This window comes from Arvicanthis niloticus, chromosome 12 (genome assembly GCF_011762505.2).
Source record: "Arvicanthis niloticus isolate mArvNil1 chromosome 12, mArvNil1.pat.X, whole genome shotgun sequence".
Taxonomy (NCBI): domain Eukaryota; kingdom Metazoa; phylum Chordata; class Mammalia; order Rodentia; family Muridae; genus Arvicanthis; species Arvicanthis niloticus.
The window spans coordinates 7,758,660-7,775,935 of record NC_047669.1 but is presented as its reverse complement, the minus strand read 5'-3'; the positions used below and the strand labels follow the sequence as shown (position 1 = coordinate 7,775,935).

The 17,276-nt window shown below is 45.2% G+C and overlaps 1 long non-coding RNA gene across 1 annotated transcript in view; it reads left to right on the top strand.

Moving 5' to 3' along the window:
* The first annotated feature begins 33 nt into the window (after nt 1-33).
* Nucleotides 34-17,276, top strand: part of LOC117718192 (uncharacterized) — a 23,075-nt gene continuing 5,832 nt past the window's right edge. The window contains exons 1-2 of the long non-coding RNA XR_004608002.2: nt 34-273; nt 849-1,005. This is a non-coding gene — a long non-coding RNA (uncharacterized LOC117718192). The remainder of the gene's footprint in view (nt 274-848; nt 1,006-17,276) is intronic.

Below are 17,276 nucleotides of genomic sequence, written 5' to 3'. Positions count from 1 at the left end.
TGTGAGCCGGGAGAGGGGCGCCGGCGGCCGCTGGCTGGTAGTCCCGCCCGGGTTCCAAGAGGCCGCCCCTCCAGCCCGCCTCTGCCCCGCCCGCCACTGCGGAGGGGGCTGCGGCTCCGCTCCTTCGGGCGCCGTACCGCCTCCGCGCATCAGCTCAGGCCGGCGGGGCCAGGCGAGAGTCTGCAGTGCAGAGAACCGGCACCCCAGCCACTGCACGACTCCCACCAACGGCACAATGAGGCCTCTGAGCCCCCCCTCTCCATCCCTCCGGAGGTAAGGAGTTTCGTGAGCAAAGCAGGGCGGCGGAGTCTGCAAACACATCCCCCTCTTCCCAGCACTGCAGTGGCCCACCCACCACCACCCCGCCCTGGGTGGACTCCCGTTCACTGCAGTGACCCTCCCTCGTCACCGCAGCGGAAACCATCTAGGCCTCGCCCCCCACAAGAAGCAAATACATCTTGGTTATTGCAGAAATCTCCCGTTTCGCGGCATGTGCCTTCGTTTTGTGTGCTCACCCAAGCGATTCCCCTCAGTCGAGTCTCCCCATCACTGCGGCGATGTCCCTACCCGGAAGCAGCCTGGCCTGCCTTCTCTGCAGTGTTGTTATACCCTTCCTTTTCTGGGAGTGGGGAGGATGCGCAGGATGGCTGGCTTGCTCAAGGGCCTCAAGAGTAAAGCCTTCTAGCTTTCCCAAGGGTGCGGGCTGTTCCTGTCACAGCAGTGGTCCCCGTTCCCCCCCCCCCAATCCATCAGCATAGCACCTGGAGGGGGGACATTCTTGCAATTGGCAGGATTTTCGCGTGTTTCTCACTGCAAAACATTAGGAAGGTCTGTAAAATCTCCCCTAGGTCCTTGAGGGAAGAGTCTGAGAACCCCAGGAAGTGACAGGAAGTGAGTATGTTTGGGGTCACCCTTACAAGCGCTCGTAAAGATGCCCTACTGCAATTCTGCAAAAGAAGTTAAAGAGTTGCTGTAGGCGGGAGCAGCTAGAGCTGTAAGACTGAGGTAAGAAAGCTTTTGTTTGTTTTACATATAGACGTCCAATAGCTTACACCATTTGTTAAAAATACTATTTGGAGCTATGCGGTGGTGGTGCATGAGAACTACACAGAGTTGAAAAAAAAAAAAAAAAAAAGCAACTCACACACACACAATTAGGGATGGTCAGGAGCAAGGGTAAAAATGCTTTGCTGGCAAACCTGATAACCTGAGCTTAATTCCTGGGACCCACGTGGTGGAAAGAGAGTATTGACTCCCACAGGTGCATGAATGCTTTGCCTTTGCATGTAAGTGGCATGCCTGCCTGCCTGCCTAAAGGGACCAGAAGACGACATCAAATGCCTTGGAACTGGAATTTGGGTGGTTTTAAGTCACAATGGAGGTGCTGGGAACCCGGATTCTTTTTCAAGAACAAAGTGATTTTAACCCCTTAGCCATCTCTCCAGTGCCAAATAGATGTAATGTAAAAATGTTTTAGGTCTGGAGAGATGGCTCAGCGGTTAAGAGCACTGACTGCTTTTCCAGAGGTTCTGAGTTCAATTCCCAGCAACCACAAGGTGGCTCATAACCATCTATAATGGGATCTGATGCCCTCCTTTGATATATCTGAAGATAGCAACAATGTATTCATATACATTAAATGAATAAATAATTCTTTAAAAATGTTTTAAATGCTATTTTGGGGAGGCAAAGAGAAGGATCATGACTTTGAAACCAACCTGGACCGTTATCTTTTTGTTTTGTTTTTGTTTGCTTGTTGTTTTTGTTTTGATTTGGTCCTCCCCCCACCCTACCCACCCCCCAGCAAGTCTGTGTAGCCCTGCATGTTCTGTAACTCACTTTGTAGACCAGACTGGCCTCCAACTCACAGAGATCTGCCTGCCTCTTCCTGAAACCTTACCTTAAAAAAATAAAATAAAAAAAAGCCCCTAACTTCTCCTCTATTGAACTGCTTTTGTATTGTCAGCAACAAGTCTGTGGGCTTGTGAGATCATGGCTCAGTGGGTAAAAGCACTTGCCACCAAACCCAACAACCTGGGAACTGTCTCCAGAACCTATACGGTAGAAGGATGTATACTATGGCAATATGTGCCCCTCCCCCACAAATATGCTCCCAAAATAAATACAATGTAACTTTAAAACTTCTTAATTAAAAGCCATCTGGATATGCTTGTCTGACGATAGCTTTTGGTTTTCTATTATGTTTGGATATTTGTTATTTTGCCCATATCACAGGTTTTTTGTTGTTGTTGTTGTTGTTGTTTTGTTTTGTTTTTTGAGACAGGGTTTCTCTGTGTAGCCCTGGCTGTCCTGGAACTCACTCTGTAGACCAGGCTGGCCTCGAACTCAGAAATTCACCTGCCTCTGCCTCCCAAGTGCTGGGATTAAAGGTGTGTGCCACCACTGCCCGGCCATATCACAGTTTTGATATGGGCAAATAATAAGGACAGATAAGGCAAGGAATTGTGTAAAATGATTCCTCTATTCTTGTTTTTCAAAAATATTTTGAATTATTTTAGTTGTTTTTCCTTTCCATATAAATTGTAGAATAATCTTGCATATATGTACTTTTGTGAGTGTTTTTTCTTTTTCTTTATTTATTTTATGTATATGAGTACACTGTAGCTGTCTTCATGCACACCAGAGAAGAGCATCAGATCCCATTACAAATGGTTGTGAGCCACCATGTGGTTGCTGGGAATTGAACTCAGGACCTCTGGAAGAGCATCCAGTGCTCTTAACCGCTGAGCCATCTCTCCAACCCGATATATATATATATATATATATATATATATATATATATATATATATATATATATATATATAACATATTCTCCATGTAACCTTAGCTGTCTGGGAACTCTTGCTGTAAATTAGGCTGGCCTTAAATTCACAGAGATCTGTAGAAAGAATCTTTTGTGTACTGTGTGGACCCATCACCTGTCAATAAAGAGTGGATGGCCTATTAGCAAAAGGCAGAAAATAGAAGGTGGGAATCCTGGTAGAGATTAGAATTTCACCCTGGGCTCAGAGGAGACAGACTCATGAAACTGAAGAGAGGTAAATAGCCGTATGGTAGACATAGACTACAATGAATGGGATATCTGTTATCAGCTAGTTGGGGAACAAGCCCAAACAAATGGCCCAGGCATTTGTTCATAAATAATTAAGTTTCAGAGTCATTATTCTGGGAACAAAAAGCCCTGGTTACCGAGATCCACCTGCCTGTGCCTCCTATGCACTGGGATTAATGAAATGAACCACTGCTCCTGACGAGGTTTCAGTTTTTTGAGACAGTTTTGATAGTGTAGTCCAAACTATCTTCACACTCACAACAGTCTTCCTGCCCCAGCCTACACCATAGCTGGCTCCAGCTAATCCTTCTGTTTGTTTGAGACAGGGTTTCTCTGTGTAGCCCTGGCTATCCTGGTTCTCGCTCTGTAGCCCAAACTGGTTTCAAGCTCACAGAGATCCACTGCCTCTGCTTCCTAAGTGCTGGGGTTGAAGGTGGCCACCACCAGGCCAGGCAAAGGCTAATCTTATCTATAAAAATCTCTTTCTGGAGTTGGTGGGAAAGTTCAGGCTGGACATTTACCGGATGTGGCCTCAAAATAGAAGAGCTATGGCAGGGATTGCGTGCTCTGTAGCTGAGAGGCCTCCAGGCTCAGCACAGACTGTGGAGATTCTCATTGGTACAGATCAGATTCATCATCACAAATTTACCAAATCAAGAATTCCAGACAGGGGAGGGACCGTGAAATGGCTCAGTGTGGAAAGACAGTTGCCACTCAAGACTGGTGACCTGAGGTTGATCCCTGAAACTCACATAAAGAGAAGGAGAGAACTAACTCCATAAAGTTGTCCTCTGACTTCCACATGTGCACTAGGGCACATGCGTGTGAGCACACACACACACACACACACACACACACAGAAATATACACACATCACATGCACTGTTTAAAAAATGATAATAATTTCAGATAGGGGCTGGAGAGATGACTCAGTGGCTATGAGTGCTTGCTGCTTTTTTTCATAGGATCCGAGTTCGATTCCCAGCACCCACATGAAATTGCTCACCACCACCTCTACCTCCTGTTTCAGGAATTCAATCATCCTTTTCTGGCCTCCACTGAAAGCAATGCACAGACACACATATACATGAAGAAAAGGTACAGAAATATACAAAATTAAATTTAAAACAAGATTTTAATTTTTATTACTTATATAAATTATGTATGTCTGTACACGTGAGTGCAGAGGCCAGAGACATGGTCCTTCTGCAGCAGGAGGCACAGGTAGGTGTGAACTACCTGGTGTGGGTGCTGAGAATCAAACTCAGGTTCTTTGGAAGAGTAATAGGAGCTCTTAACCACTGAGCCTTCTCTCCAGACCTAATTTTAAAATTTTATTTTATTCTATGTGTATAGATGGTTTGCCTGAATGTATATGTTTATGCATCACTTATATGCCTGATGCCTGAGGAGGCAGAAAGAAGGGATCAGATCCTCCAGAACTGAAGTTACAGACAGTTGTGAGCTGCCATGTGAATGCTGGGACTCAAATCCTGCTCCTCGGGAAGAACAACTAGTTCTCTGCTGATCCATCACTCCAGCCCTAAAATAAAATATTAAAAAAAAAATTACAGGGGATCAGGAGAGATGGCTCAGTGGTTAAGAGCACTTCCAGAGGTCCTGAGTTCAATTCCCAGCAACTACATGGTGGCTCACAACCATCTGTAATGGGATCTGATGCCCTCTTCTGGTGAGTCTGAAGAGAGGGACAGTGTACTCATATACATAAAATAAATAAATAATTCTAAAATAAATTACAGCTGGGTGTGGTGGTTCACGTCTTTAATCCCAGCACTTAGGAAGCAGAGGCAGGTGGATCTCTGTGAGTTCAGTTTGATCTACAAATCGAGTTCCAGGACAGCCAGAGCTACATAGTGAGATTTTGCCTTGAATACTCTTCTTCCTCCTCCCCAAAGGTGCTTGGATTAGAAAGTGTTGTGCCAGGGAAATGTTAGTGATCCCCCAAAAAACAGACAGGAACTGATGTGATGCAACTCACAGCAGGGTCTTTATTCTATTCGAGCTAGCTCAGGACCCCCAATACACCACTGTTATGCAGGACAGTTTTGGTGGTGGGGGAGCTATGAATTATTGAGCTATTGGTGCAAGGCTTTATAGTGAGCAGCAAGCAGGAGTATGTGTGCAAGCATCTAACTGGAAAGCTATTGTGGCCTTTAACATAATTGGCTGGTGCTGGGAGTCATATCTTTTTTTTATTATTTATTTATTTATTTATTTATTTATTTATTTATTTATTTTTGAGACAGGGTTTCTCTGTGTAGCCCTGGCTGTCCTGGAACTCGCTCTGCAGACCAGGCTGGCCTCGAACTCAGAAATCCGCCTGCCTCTGCCTCCCAAGTGCTGGGAGGGAGTCATATCTTAAACTTAATTTCTGCTCCCTTCTGCATTGGTGATCATTAGGCAAGGGATGGGGTGCAAGTTTGTTGGGGGAATAACCTGGAGACACTGGTCTTCTTGAGGATGTAACCCAGAAACTGTTCTTGTTGGGGATTTAGCCTAGAGACTGGAGCTAGGCTCAAGTTTTGTTGGGGGGCAACTTGGAAACTAATGCTAAGTACCAGCCTGTTAGTCTACCTGAGTTCAAACTTAGGTCAGGTTCTCTAAAATGGAGTGTGAACTTAAAAGATTTGGTGTCTCAAAGGCAAATTCACATTCCCCCTGCAAATGAAAAACTGAAAGTGATTAGATGCTTGATAAGAATCCATCCAGGGATGGCTCTGCAGGTAAAGGCGCTTGCTGCCAAGGCTGGGTTCCTGTCCTAGACCCACACAGGCCATCAGGTGACTCCTGCAGGTTGCCCTCTCACCTCGATGCACATGCCACGCCATGTGCACACCCACAGCCACAAAGTGAATAAATGTAATGAAAGTCATTTAAAGAACACAGACCCTGAAGCTGCCAGAAAGACTTTGACCAGAAGAAAGCGTCCCTACTGTGTCCCCAGGAGCACTGCAGAGTTAGTTCTAGTGTCAGCTGCAGCCTGAGAGGCAGGTCACAGAGCTTCAGGCTGAAAAATGCAAGTCATTTTTATTCAAAAGGAAGTCTTTGCATTAGAATATACTTTGTTTCTAAAGATGTATTTGTATGTGAATGAGTTTTGTCTGCATGTAGGTCAGTGTGCCAGTGCAGAACATGATGCTATAAATTCAAGAGAGGGCACTGGATCATCTGGAACTGGAGTTACAGATGGTTGTGAGCTGGGAACTGAGACTAGGTCCTCTGGAAGGGCCACAAAAGTTCTTAATTACAAACTCATCTCTCCAGATGGAAATCTTTTAAAGAATATCTTTAAAACCCCAGGGGTGGGGGGAGAGGGTTGCTGAGACTCTAAGGACTGCATTAGACCTTAATTTTGGAAGAATTGGCATTATTACTATGTTGTTTTGAGATGGGGCCTTGCTATGTTGCCCAGTCTAGTGTCTAAGTGGTTGGCATATGTGGTCCACTTGCCACGCATCCTAAGTACCCAACACTGCAGATATGAGCCACCATGATCAGGTATTGTCTTGAATCTTCTTCTTCTTCTTCTTCTTCTTCTTCTTCTTCTTCTTCTTCTTCTTCTTCTTCTTCTTCTTCTTCTTCTTCTTCTTCTTCTTCTTCTTCTTCTTCTTCTTCAGTTTTTCGAGACAGGGTTTCTCTGTGTAGTCCTGGCTGTCCTGGAACTCACTCTGTAGACCAGGCTGGCCTCGAACTCAGAAATCCACCTGCCTCTGCCTCCCAAGTGCTGGGATTAAAGGCGTGCGTGCCACCACCCACGCCCGGCTTATTTGAACTTTTAACTGTTTAAAAACTGTACATATTTCAGAAAGGGAATTTGATTGAGGCTTGAGAGAGGGACCACAAAACATGTTTGTGGAAGTTTGAGTGACAATGTCTCCTGTTGGCTCAGGCATTTGATGACCTGGTCTGAAGCTGGTGGCACTCTTTGGGGTGTGTGGTGGTTTGAATATGTTTGGCCCAGGGAGTGTCACTATTAGGAGGTGTGGCCTTGTTGGAGGAAGTGGGTCACTATGGGAGTGGCCTTTGAGACCCTCATCCTAGCTGCCTGGAAGACAGTTTGCTCCTGGCTTCCTTTGAATGAAGATGCAGAACGGTCAGCTCCTCCAGCACCATGTCTGCCTGTATGCTCCCATGCTTCCTGCTATTATCATAATAGACTGAACCTCTAAAAGCCAGCGTCAATTAAACCCAAGCTAAGACAGGGTGGTTATGGGGAGGTATGATCAGATCTAAGGGAGTAGGGCATAGGAAGGCTTTGAGAGCATATTACCCATGCTGCTCTCATTCCCCCCCCCCCCTGCTTCGTCCTTCAGCTGAAGGTGTGGTCTCTCAGCTTCCTCCTCTTGCTTCCGTGCCTCAGCCAGCTGCCATGCTTCCCCACAAAGGACCCTGCCCTCTGGAGCCATAAGTCCATATACACTCCTTCTTATATAACTTTTATAATAATATCTTAGTCAGGGTTTCTATTGCTGCGACAAAGCACCATGACCAAAAAGCACGTTGGAGAGGAAAGGGTTTATTTGACCTACACTTCCCCATTGCTGTTCATCACTGAAGGAAGTCAGGAACTCAAACAGGGCAGGAACCTGGAGGTAGGAGCTAATGCATCATGGAGGAATACTGCCCCCATGGGTGCTGGCTTGCTTCCCATGGCTTGCTCAGCCAGCTTTCTTATAGAACCCAGAACCACCAGCCCAGGGATGGCACCACCATCATGGGCTGGGCCTCCCACATGAGTCATTGATTGAGAAAATGCCTTTACTTTTGGATCTCATGGAAACATTCCCTCAACTGTAGCCCCTTCCTCTCTGATAACTTTACCTGTGTCAGGTTGACAGAAAACCAGCCAGTACATGCAACAACAGAAAAGAAATCAATATAATGCTGATTGAGATGTGAGACCTAAAGGGTAACCAAGAATTGCCAAGGATAATGAAAAGGGAGGAGTTTTCAGGCAGAATAGAGAAAGCCTGCCTCTTAGATGATGGCAGCTCTAGTGTGGGGACCCCTTTAATCCCAGCACTCAGTAGGCAGAGTCGATCTCTGTGAGTTCAAGGCCAGCCTGGTCTACATAGCAAGCTCCAAAACAGGCAGAGCTACACAATGAGACCCTGCCTGTCTCAACAACAACAAAAACAACAAAGATAAAAACCAACACTCTCCAAAACTGACGAATGGAAAGTCACGAGAGTAAGGTTGGGAATGAAGTGACAGATACAGAGCCAAGGATAACTTTGAACCCCCTGCCTCCACCTGTACTGTTGAGATTACAGGTGTATGCTACAGAATTAAAATTTAAAGGAATATCAACATGATGGTGGGGAGAGCCAAGAATACTCAAAAGCAGTAAAGAATTTGTCAGCTAGGTAAATTTAAGAAATTAAAGCCAGGCTGGGCATAGTAGTGGTTTATACTGTATATCCGAGCATTTAGCATGCAGATGCAGGAGAACCACTGCAAGTCTGAGACCAACCTTGTTTACTAGCAAGTTATAGGCCAACCATGGCAAAGAGTGAGATTCTAACTCAACAAACAACAAAAAAATCTGAGCTGAGCCTGGTAGATTAAGCCTCTGTACAATCCTGGATATCAGAGGGCTGACAGGTAAGTGGACCATAAGATTTAAACCTTACCTGGGCTAGAGAGTGAATTCAAGGCATGTAAGTGTACCTGTACATATGTGTCCACCAGCTTGCACACATGCAAGCACACACACAATTATCAATTATTACAGAATTTACTTAACTAAGAAGATATAAAATCAGCTGGGCAGTGGTGGTACATATCTTTAACCATAGCACTCAGGAAACAGAGACAGGTAGATCTCTCTCTGTGAGTTCAAGGCTAGCCTGGCCTACAAAATTCCAGGATGGTCAGAGGTACACAGAAAAACTCTGCCCCCCCCCCCAAAAAAAAAAAAACAAAACAAAAGTTTTTAAAATTAAAAAATTTAAAGAATTTATAAACATCTATAAAACATTAAAACCCAAATTAAAACAACAAAACAAAACAACAGCAGAGAAATTATCCAAATAAAGCAGAAAAATGGCATGGCTTAATAATAAATAGTATCAGCTTCCTAACTAAAGCATATAGTCAATGCAACGCCAATTCAAATCCAAACCTGAGAGGATTTTCTGCAAGAGATTGTAAAAGATGACCTTGAGGGTGTCACTCTCTGCTCCATTCCCAAGTGCTGTGTCCCCATATGCAGTTTATGGGTACTGGGAATTGAACCTAGGATTTCTGTGTTAGGCAAGCACTCCACCAGTTGAGCTACATCCCAAGACAAGAGAAGACAGTGTGGTTGTTTGAATGTGAACAGCCCCCATAGGCTCCTGTGTGTGAGTATGTGGTCCCAGTATTGGACGGTTTTGGAAGGATTAGGTGATGTGGTTTTGTTGGAGGAAATGTGTCACTGCAGATAGGCTTTTGGGGTTTCAAATGATTCCTGTGATTCCCAGTGCTCTTTCTCTGCCTTGTGTCTATGAGTCGAGATGTAAGATCCTCCTTCTCCAGCATGGACGCTAACCCTCTGAAACTGGAATCCAACCCTTGTTCTAAGAATCTGCCTGAAGCTAAATTGAAAAGTAACAATTTTCTTAGTGGTGGAGATTTCCAGACTCTGCTGTGTGGTTATCAGTGACTGCACGCACACGCACGCACACGCACGCACGCACGCATGCACACAAACACAGAGCACAATTCAAGGAGCACCAGGAGCCAAGGCTTGTGCTGAAAGAGACAAAGAGTGAGAGATGGGGGCTGGAGAGATGGCTGGTTAGTGGTTAAGAGCACTGGCTGCTCTTCCAAAGGTCCTGAGTTCAATTCCCAGCAACCATATGGTTGCTTACTACCACCTATAACATGATCTGGTGCCCTCTCAGATATGCATGTGTACATGCAAATAGAGGACTCATATACATAAAATGAATAAATCTTAAGAAAGAAAAGTGTGAGAGGCCTGACTCTAAATGCAGTAAAGGGAAGGGGTGCCCTCAGGAAAAGACCCCACACAGCTAAGCTCCTAACTTGTAAAACAAGTAGGGCCTGAGGGGTTTTCTGTTTCTAAAGAGCAACAACAAATCAAAGCTGGTATCAATGTGATTCAATGGGAAAAGTTGACAGTAAAAACTGGCAGTGTCAGTCATGTGCTCTGGCTTTCGAATCATAAAGGAAATACAAGTAAAGAAGTGTGGAATCTTCTTCATGGTTAAGGAAAGCCTCTGAGGCCAGGCGTGGGTGACGCTGGGAAAGTGAAGCTTGGATTTCATTGAAGCCTCCAAGATGGCAGACATGCCAGAGCTCTGGGATGTTTGCAAGGCAGAGCTGGGTACAGGAAGTAAAACCAGCCTAGGAGAGAACACGTGATGCAATCAGCAAGCAAAGCATCTGAAAAGCAGACCTATCTAAGCTCTTTGACACCAGACAAGGGGCTACAGGACTTGGAATTTACTCTGATGAATGTGTCTCCCTCCCAGCTGTACTGGTCTAGATTAGGTTGGCTTCAAACATGCAGAGATCCACTTGCCCCTGCTGTCTGGGTGCTGGAATTAAAGGGGTAAGTCATTGTGCCCCAACTTCTTGTTACTCATAAAGACTCATTTTTGACTGGACTCAGAAGTAGAAGCTCTCAACAAAGACAACCTATATCTCTTGGCAATCTGTTCCTAGTGTTCTTCTTTGGCTTCATCCTCTAAGGGAAAAGTTCAGCCTCTTCATTTTTCTTAGTGCATATTGGTGGACACAGTATCTTCTTTAGAGAGATTATACAGCTTTGAGGCTCTAGTAGCTTTTTTGAGCCCCAACCAGCAAGGCACAGTAGGAATATCCTTCTCTATCTTTTACAGTAACCAAATTGGGAACACCTAGACAAACAGTGAATCTGGGAAGACTGAGGAAAGTAAGACAGTGAGATAACTACTATGTTAATCACATAAGATGTTTGTCAGGGGCTGGAGAGATGGCTCGGCAGTTAAGAGCACTGACTGCTCTTCCAGAGGTCTTGAGTTCAATTCCCAGCAACCACATGGTGGCTCACAGCCAACTGTAAAGAAATCTGATGCCCTCTGCTGGGTGTCTGAAGACAGCTACAGTGTACTAATATACATAAAATAAAATATATAAAAAAAAATGTTGGTCAGAGTGCTGAGAAAAATAACAAAGCCAGTCTCTGGCAGGCTGCAGTCAAGTCTGGATGAAAGAAGTACCCCTCTGAGGAGCAGGCATCCTTACCTTTCCCTTAGAGTAAGCCTTAGTCACTCCTTTATGCACACAACTGCAACAGACTGCATTTCGGGTAAGGCCTCCAGGGGAAGGCACAGTAAGAAGTGGCACAGTGGTCCTGGGCAGCCAATCCTCCAGGTGGCCCTGTATTGGCCTCTCAGGAGGGCCGATTGCCACTTTTTCCCTGCCTGCTAAAAATGAATGCTTGCTTGTTCCACCTGGGAGCATGTGAGTCCTTTCACCTCTGGAGCCCAGGTCAGAGATGCTCTGTGGTAGAAGATTTCTTCCTTGATTGGGATCTGAGTAGTTGAGGAGGGACATCTCCTTAGCGTAGAAGAAAGAACTTATTTCTCCATAAAACAATTTGATGTCCCACTGTAAGGGTCCATGATCCACTGAAGAGTGATACCCAGACTCAAATAGTCTGTAAACGCAAAGAGTGATTTATTCTGCAGAAGTCCAGCATGCTGGGGTCTCCTATTACCAAGATAGAGACATAACCAAGTGAGCTCTCAGACCTGATTTAAAAGCACATTAGGGAATCCCAGAGGGTAGGTGACCTCTATGTTAATCTGTTGGGTCCATCTCTGGACATCACCAGGGTGTGCGGGTTGGAAACTCCTGCTGACCCATTGTTCTTGCCTCAGGCCTGGAGACGGGGCAGCTTCTGAGGCCTGGACTTGCCTGGAATTGCCCAGTAATTGGAATCATAGGTTTAGACCTAGTCTCCTTAACTGCCAATTTGAAGCCTGTCATCAGCCTAGCCTTCTCACCACCTCCTAGAATATTTTGGTATATATTACTATAGGCGTAACGCTATTGTGCACTGTGTAAAGACTATACCTATAGTCTTGTGTCCCCATATCTGGTTGCAATCCTTATTCTAAGAATTCCCTGTCTCAATATTGTATATCATTGCTCTCCAATTATTCTCTGATTGGTCAATAAAGCTAGCTGATCAGCCAATGACTGAGCAGAGGAGAGAATAGAGGAGAGAACAGGCTTCCTCCTGGCCAGGGGAGGAGTGAGTGATGAAGTGGACGTTAGCTATGAGGAGTCCAGGAGACACCATGAGAAAACAGTTCCAGGAGAGAAAGCCATCAAATGCAAGTATCTTGGTGATTTCAGCTGGGAGGTAGCCAGACTAGCACAGAGGATAAAAGTAGATTAATACTGCTTACTTGTTGTGCCCTTAAATTTTGATGCATAGTCTAGTCCTAATCATTTGCTAGCTAGCCAGGCTAAGAGAAAAACTGCAACAGTTATAAAAAGACCCTAACACATTACCTACAATGTCATGCTCCTGCACACCCACAGCACACCCACCCACGCAGACACTAATGATAATGTGGCTTTACTATGTAGTTGTCAACACCAGCTTCAGTTTTGCGGGGATACATGAGATCTGGCAGGGCAGAGAGGGACTGAAGCACTAGGCTGCCAGCTCAGGAGTCCATCAGTAAAACTGGGAGGGTCAGGGTTGGGGTATGCAGTGGTCATGGGGCACACTCCAGACTGCATTATGCTCCTGCAGGTGTGCCTCTCAACTTCCTCCTTGTAGAAACAGTGACCTCTGAGAAGAAGAACAGCATGTAAGTCAGTGGTGTTCTTTAGACCCAGGCTCAATGAACTGCTGAGGTACAACTGATGAACAGTCCAAGAACCATCAGCAGGAGGGGGGTGCTGTGGGAGCTGTCACTTGTGTGTGCAGGAGGGGGTGCTGTGGGAGTTGTCACTTGTGTGTGCAGGAGGGGGTGCTGTGGGAGTTGTCACTTGTGTGTGCAGGAGGGGGTGTGGTGGGAGCTGTCACTTGTGTGTGCAGGAGGGGGTGCTGTGGGAGTTGTCACTTGTGTGTGCAGGAGGTGGTGCTGTGGGAGTTGTCACTTGTGTGTGCAGGAGGGAGTGCTGTGGGAGTTGTCACTTGTGTGTGTAGGAGGGGGGTGCGGTGGGAGTTGTCACTTGTGTGTGCATCTCTTTGAGCTTTACTTCTGACAGCTTTATATCATAATAAAAATAAGTCAGACAGGAAAGATAAGGAATTGACATAACTACCCCTCTGGTTGAGTTTGCAAAGCAAGTACTTGACTACTGAACTATCTCCAGCCCTTGGCATATCAGTTTACAGGGGAAGAGTAAGCCTCTAGGAAGAACATGTAGGAAATGTCCAGTCGGATGGCAGCATTTTCCTCAGCAGCCACTTGTCCTGAGAACAAGGCTTGCACGTGACTGTCCCAGTCACAGCAATATTGTGAGGTGGAGGAGGGTCCTAAGGCCTGTACTCAGTAGTGATTAAGTGGCCTATTTTGAGATGCAGCCCAGGTAGAGGAGAAGTAGCCACCTCAAACCCCTCCTCTGACACATCAGTCCAGGTCTGACTTAGTAGGAAGGCAGACCTTTAGAATCACTGAAATCATGCTAAGTCAATATTTATTTGCTGGACAGTGATGGTACATACCTTTAATCCCAGCACTTGAGAAGCAGAGGTATAGAAACAGGTGGATCTCAGTGAGTTCAAGGCCAGCCTGGTATACACTGAGTTCCAGGACAGCCAGGGCTACAGAGAAACCCTTTCTTAAATATCCACAAAACAAAACAAACTCCTATTTCTTTTCTTGGGGCTCATGTCCAATAAGTTAGGCTGGCAACTGTGATTACTTATGGCCTGTCAGAAACTGATTCACACTTTCATGTTAATATTGTGAACTTGATAGGATCTAGAATCAATTAGGAGACAAACTTCTGGCATTTCTATGAGAATTTCTTTCTTTCTTTTTTTTTAAGTATATGTGTGTGGGTCACCTTGTGTAGGAGCCAGTGGAGGCTCTGGACTCATAGGCAGACTTAAGCTGCCCAACATGGGTACTGGCAACTAAGCTCAGGTCACCTGCAAGAGCTCTTGACTCCTAAGCCATCTCCAAAGCCTCTGTAGGCAATTTCTTACTGGGCTATCTGAGGTGGGAGGACACAGCCTAGGTGTAGGCAGTTCCAGTCAGTCCAGCACCGGGTCCTAGACTAAGCAGAAAGGAAAAAGAGGCTGAGCACAGTGGTGGGCACACATTTTCCTAAAGTATTACTGGATTAAACTTGCACCAATGAAACAGTTTATCAGTAGAAATTCAGCTAACAGCTGGTTGTAGTGGCCTATACCTTTAATTCCAGCACTTGGAAGGTAGAAGGAGGCAGATCTCTGAGTTCAAGGCCAGCTTGGTCTACAGAGTGAGTTGCAGGACAGCCAGAGCTACAGAGTGAGCTCCTGTCTCAAACAAACAAACACAAACAAACAACACATTCAGCTGATATCAGGCGTGGTTAGGCAGTAATATAATCCCAGCACTTTGGAAGGCAGAGGCAGGGAGATCTTTTGTGAGTTTGAGGTCGTCCTGGACTACAGAGTTCCAGGACAGGCAGAGCTAGGTTAGAGTGATACCCTGTCTCAAAACAAGCAAACAAACAACAAATAAAATGAAGTAAATAAATAAATTGGCCAGTAGGGACCTGGCTTAGTGTCTATAATCCCAGCACCAGAGAAGCAAAGCAGAAATGTCATCAAGATCAAAGCCAACCTCAGTTATACGAGGTCCTGTCTTCATAAAACAACCTAACTGCTTCCCTGGCATAGTGGTACAAAACCCAGACTCTTACAGCAAGGGAGAGTCACAAACCTAGGGGAGGAGGAGGGAACATGGGAAGATGAGAACAGAAACTGGGATTTCTATGAAGTACTGAATGGTGGAGCAGGTCTAGTATAGAGCATTCTGGAAAAACTAGGTATGTGTGCAGAAGAATCAGAAAAAAAAAATCTTTACATTGAAGAATCCAATAAGAGGTTCTTTCTGGGCCCAACAGTACAAAGCAAGGGGTGTTCATTTTGACTGAGGAATTTGACTAAATGTAGTGGCTTTTAGTTACACAGCATTACAAGCCATAGCTCACTAAAAATCAGTAGGGCAAAGCCAGTGCAGTGGTTCAGTGCGTTAAGGTGTTTCCTACCATGCCTAATGACCTGAGTTCACCTGGGACCACTCGGTGAGAAGAACCAACTCCTACAAGTTGTCCTCTGACTATAACAGGTGCAGTGTGGCATGTGTGGACATATATACATATAAATACATGAACAAATAAATGTAATTTAAAAAATTAAAATCAATAAAGCAAACAGGATGTGATACATATATTTATAATCACAGCACTTGGGAGACAGAAGAAGGGAGATTAATTATAAGGCCAGTTGAGGCTAAATAGTGAGGTTTTAAGGCATCCCTGGGCTATACTGAGACCTTGTCTAAAAACACTCAGGGGTCTGAAGAGACCGCTGAAGGTTAAGAGCATTGGCTGCTTTTCCAGAGGTCCTGAGTTAAATTCCCAGCAACCACATGGTGGTTCACAACCATCTATAATGAGGTCTGATGCCCCCTTCTGGTGTACAGGCATACATGCAGGCAGAACATTGTATACATAAATCTTTAAAAAAAAAAAAAGAAATCATAAAAACACTCAGTTGAGACAGTGCTGGCAAGACATATCTTGTTGCTTGCAGAGCCTAGCAGTTTGTGATAAGTCTGGAGAAGCGGGAAAATCAGATCTTCTGGTGCAGTGTAAATCCAGCCCACTATGCTGAGTCCTAGAAGGCTGCATAGGAGCTGTGTCTGTGTCTGTCACCAGTGCTGCCTTCCCTAATGGAGGAAGTTCTTTGGCCCTGAGCTGTGACTACCAGCCAGATTTGGGGAAATGACTACATGTACACTGTAGGACTGAGTGAAATCCTGTGGGCATTGTTGCCCACTTACAATTTAAAGACACCCTTGTGAATACCATCAGACCCCAAACTTTAGAGTGTGCCCTTCAGCTGGGGCTGCTCTTCCTACCAGTCCTCTATGGTAGACCTCCTGTATAAAGCAAGGTGCTTGGTGACAGTCTAGCCCATGGCCATTCTAGAGCACACTTGACCAAGAGCACTGATGCAGAAGGCAGATAAACTACCTGATCGAGCAGGAGGCAGATATCGTTGACATTCATTCTGTCTGCTTGGTCTCCAGGTGTGTGGTGTGGTGTGGTGGTGGTGTGTGTATGGGAGGCCCTAAACATATACTTGGACAACATCAAGCCAAAGCAAGAAACATGTCCAGGCACACTTTAATCCAAACAAAACCAAAGCCTCACAAGAAAATCAATAAAGTGTGAGGCTCACAACAAATAGTAATGATTATCATAACGGCTAAGTCTTGAAATACTAGGAACAGGAAGGCAAGCATGAGGTATATTTTAGCAACCACACCCCTCTCTGAATAGTGCACCTAGCAACCTAGGACTCCTGCGAGCACTAAATACACACATCCCACTCTGGACAATGAAATAACTATTGTTATTTTATGAACATCAAACGTGGACATTTTCTTTTGTTTTTAGACTGTCTAACTACGTAGCACTGGCTGGTCTGAACTATAAAAACCAGGTTATTCATGAGCCACCTGCTTCTGTCTCCCAAGCGCTAGGGTTAAAGGCATGTACTACCATGTCCAGCTCAATTTCCATTCAAACGCGTTTCCAATATATCTGGGTACAAGGGAAGGGGAGCCAATCTAGCCTGGACTGCCTGGGGGTGCATGAGCAGTAAGGTAAAACTGTGTCTACAGGTAAACTTATGGACAATCCTCCATTTACCATCTTATGTCTATGTATTATTGGGTGTGCACACAATTACAGTCAAATGCATTATGGGAAGGGACATGTGCAGTGGGCACAGGCTCATGCAATCCAAGCCTGTCAGACACAGTAGAACCATATACCCTAGTAACCAAATTCCTCTCATCTCCACAAAAGGCAGTCCCTAGTGCCATCAGGGCCCTTCCATCTTCACTCATGTGGCCCACTGCTCTCTTCTGCCTTTTCTGTTGCTCTGCTTTAAACAAAATTTCCTTGCCCTTTTTTGGGCTTTCATTTCATTCTTGAATAAGG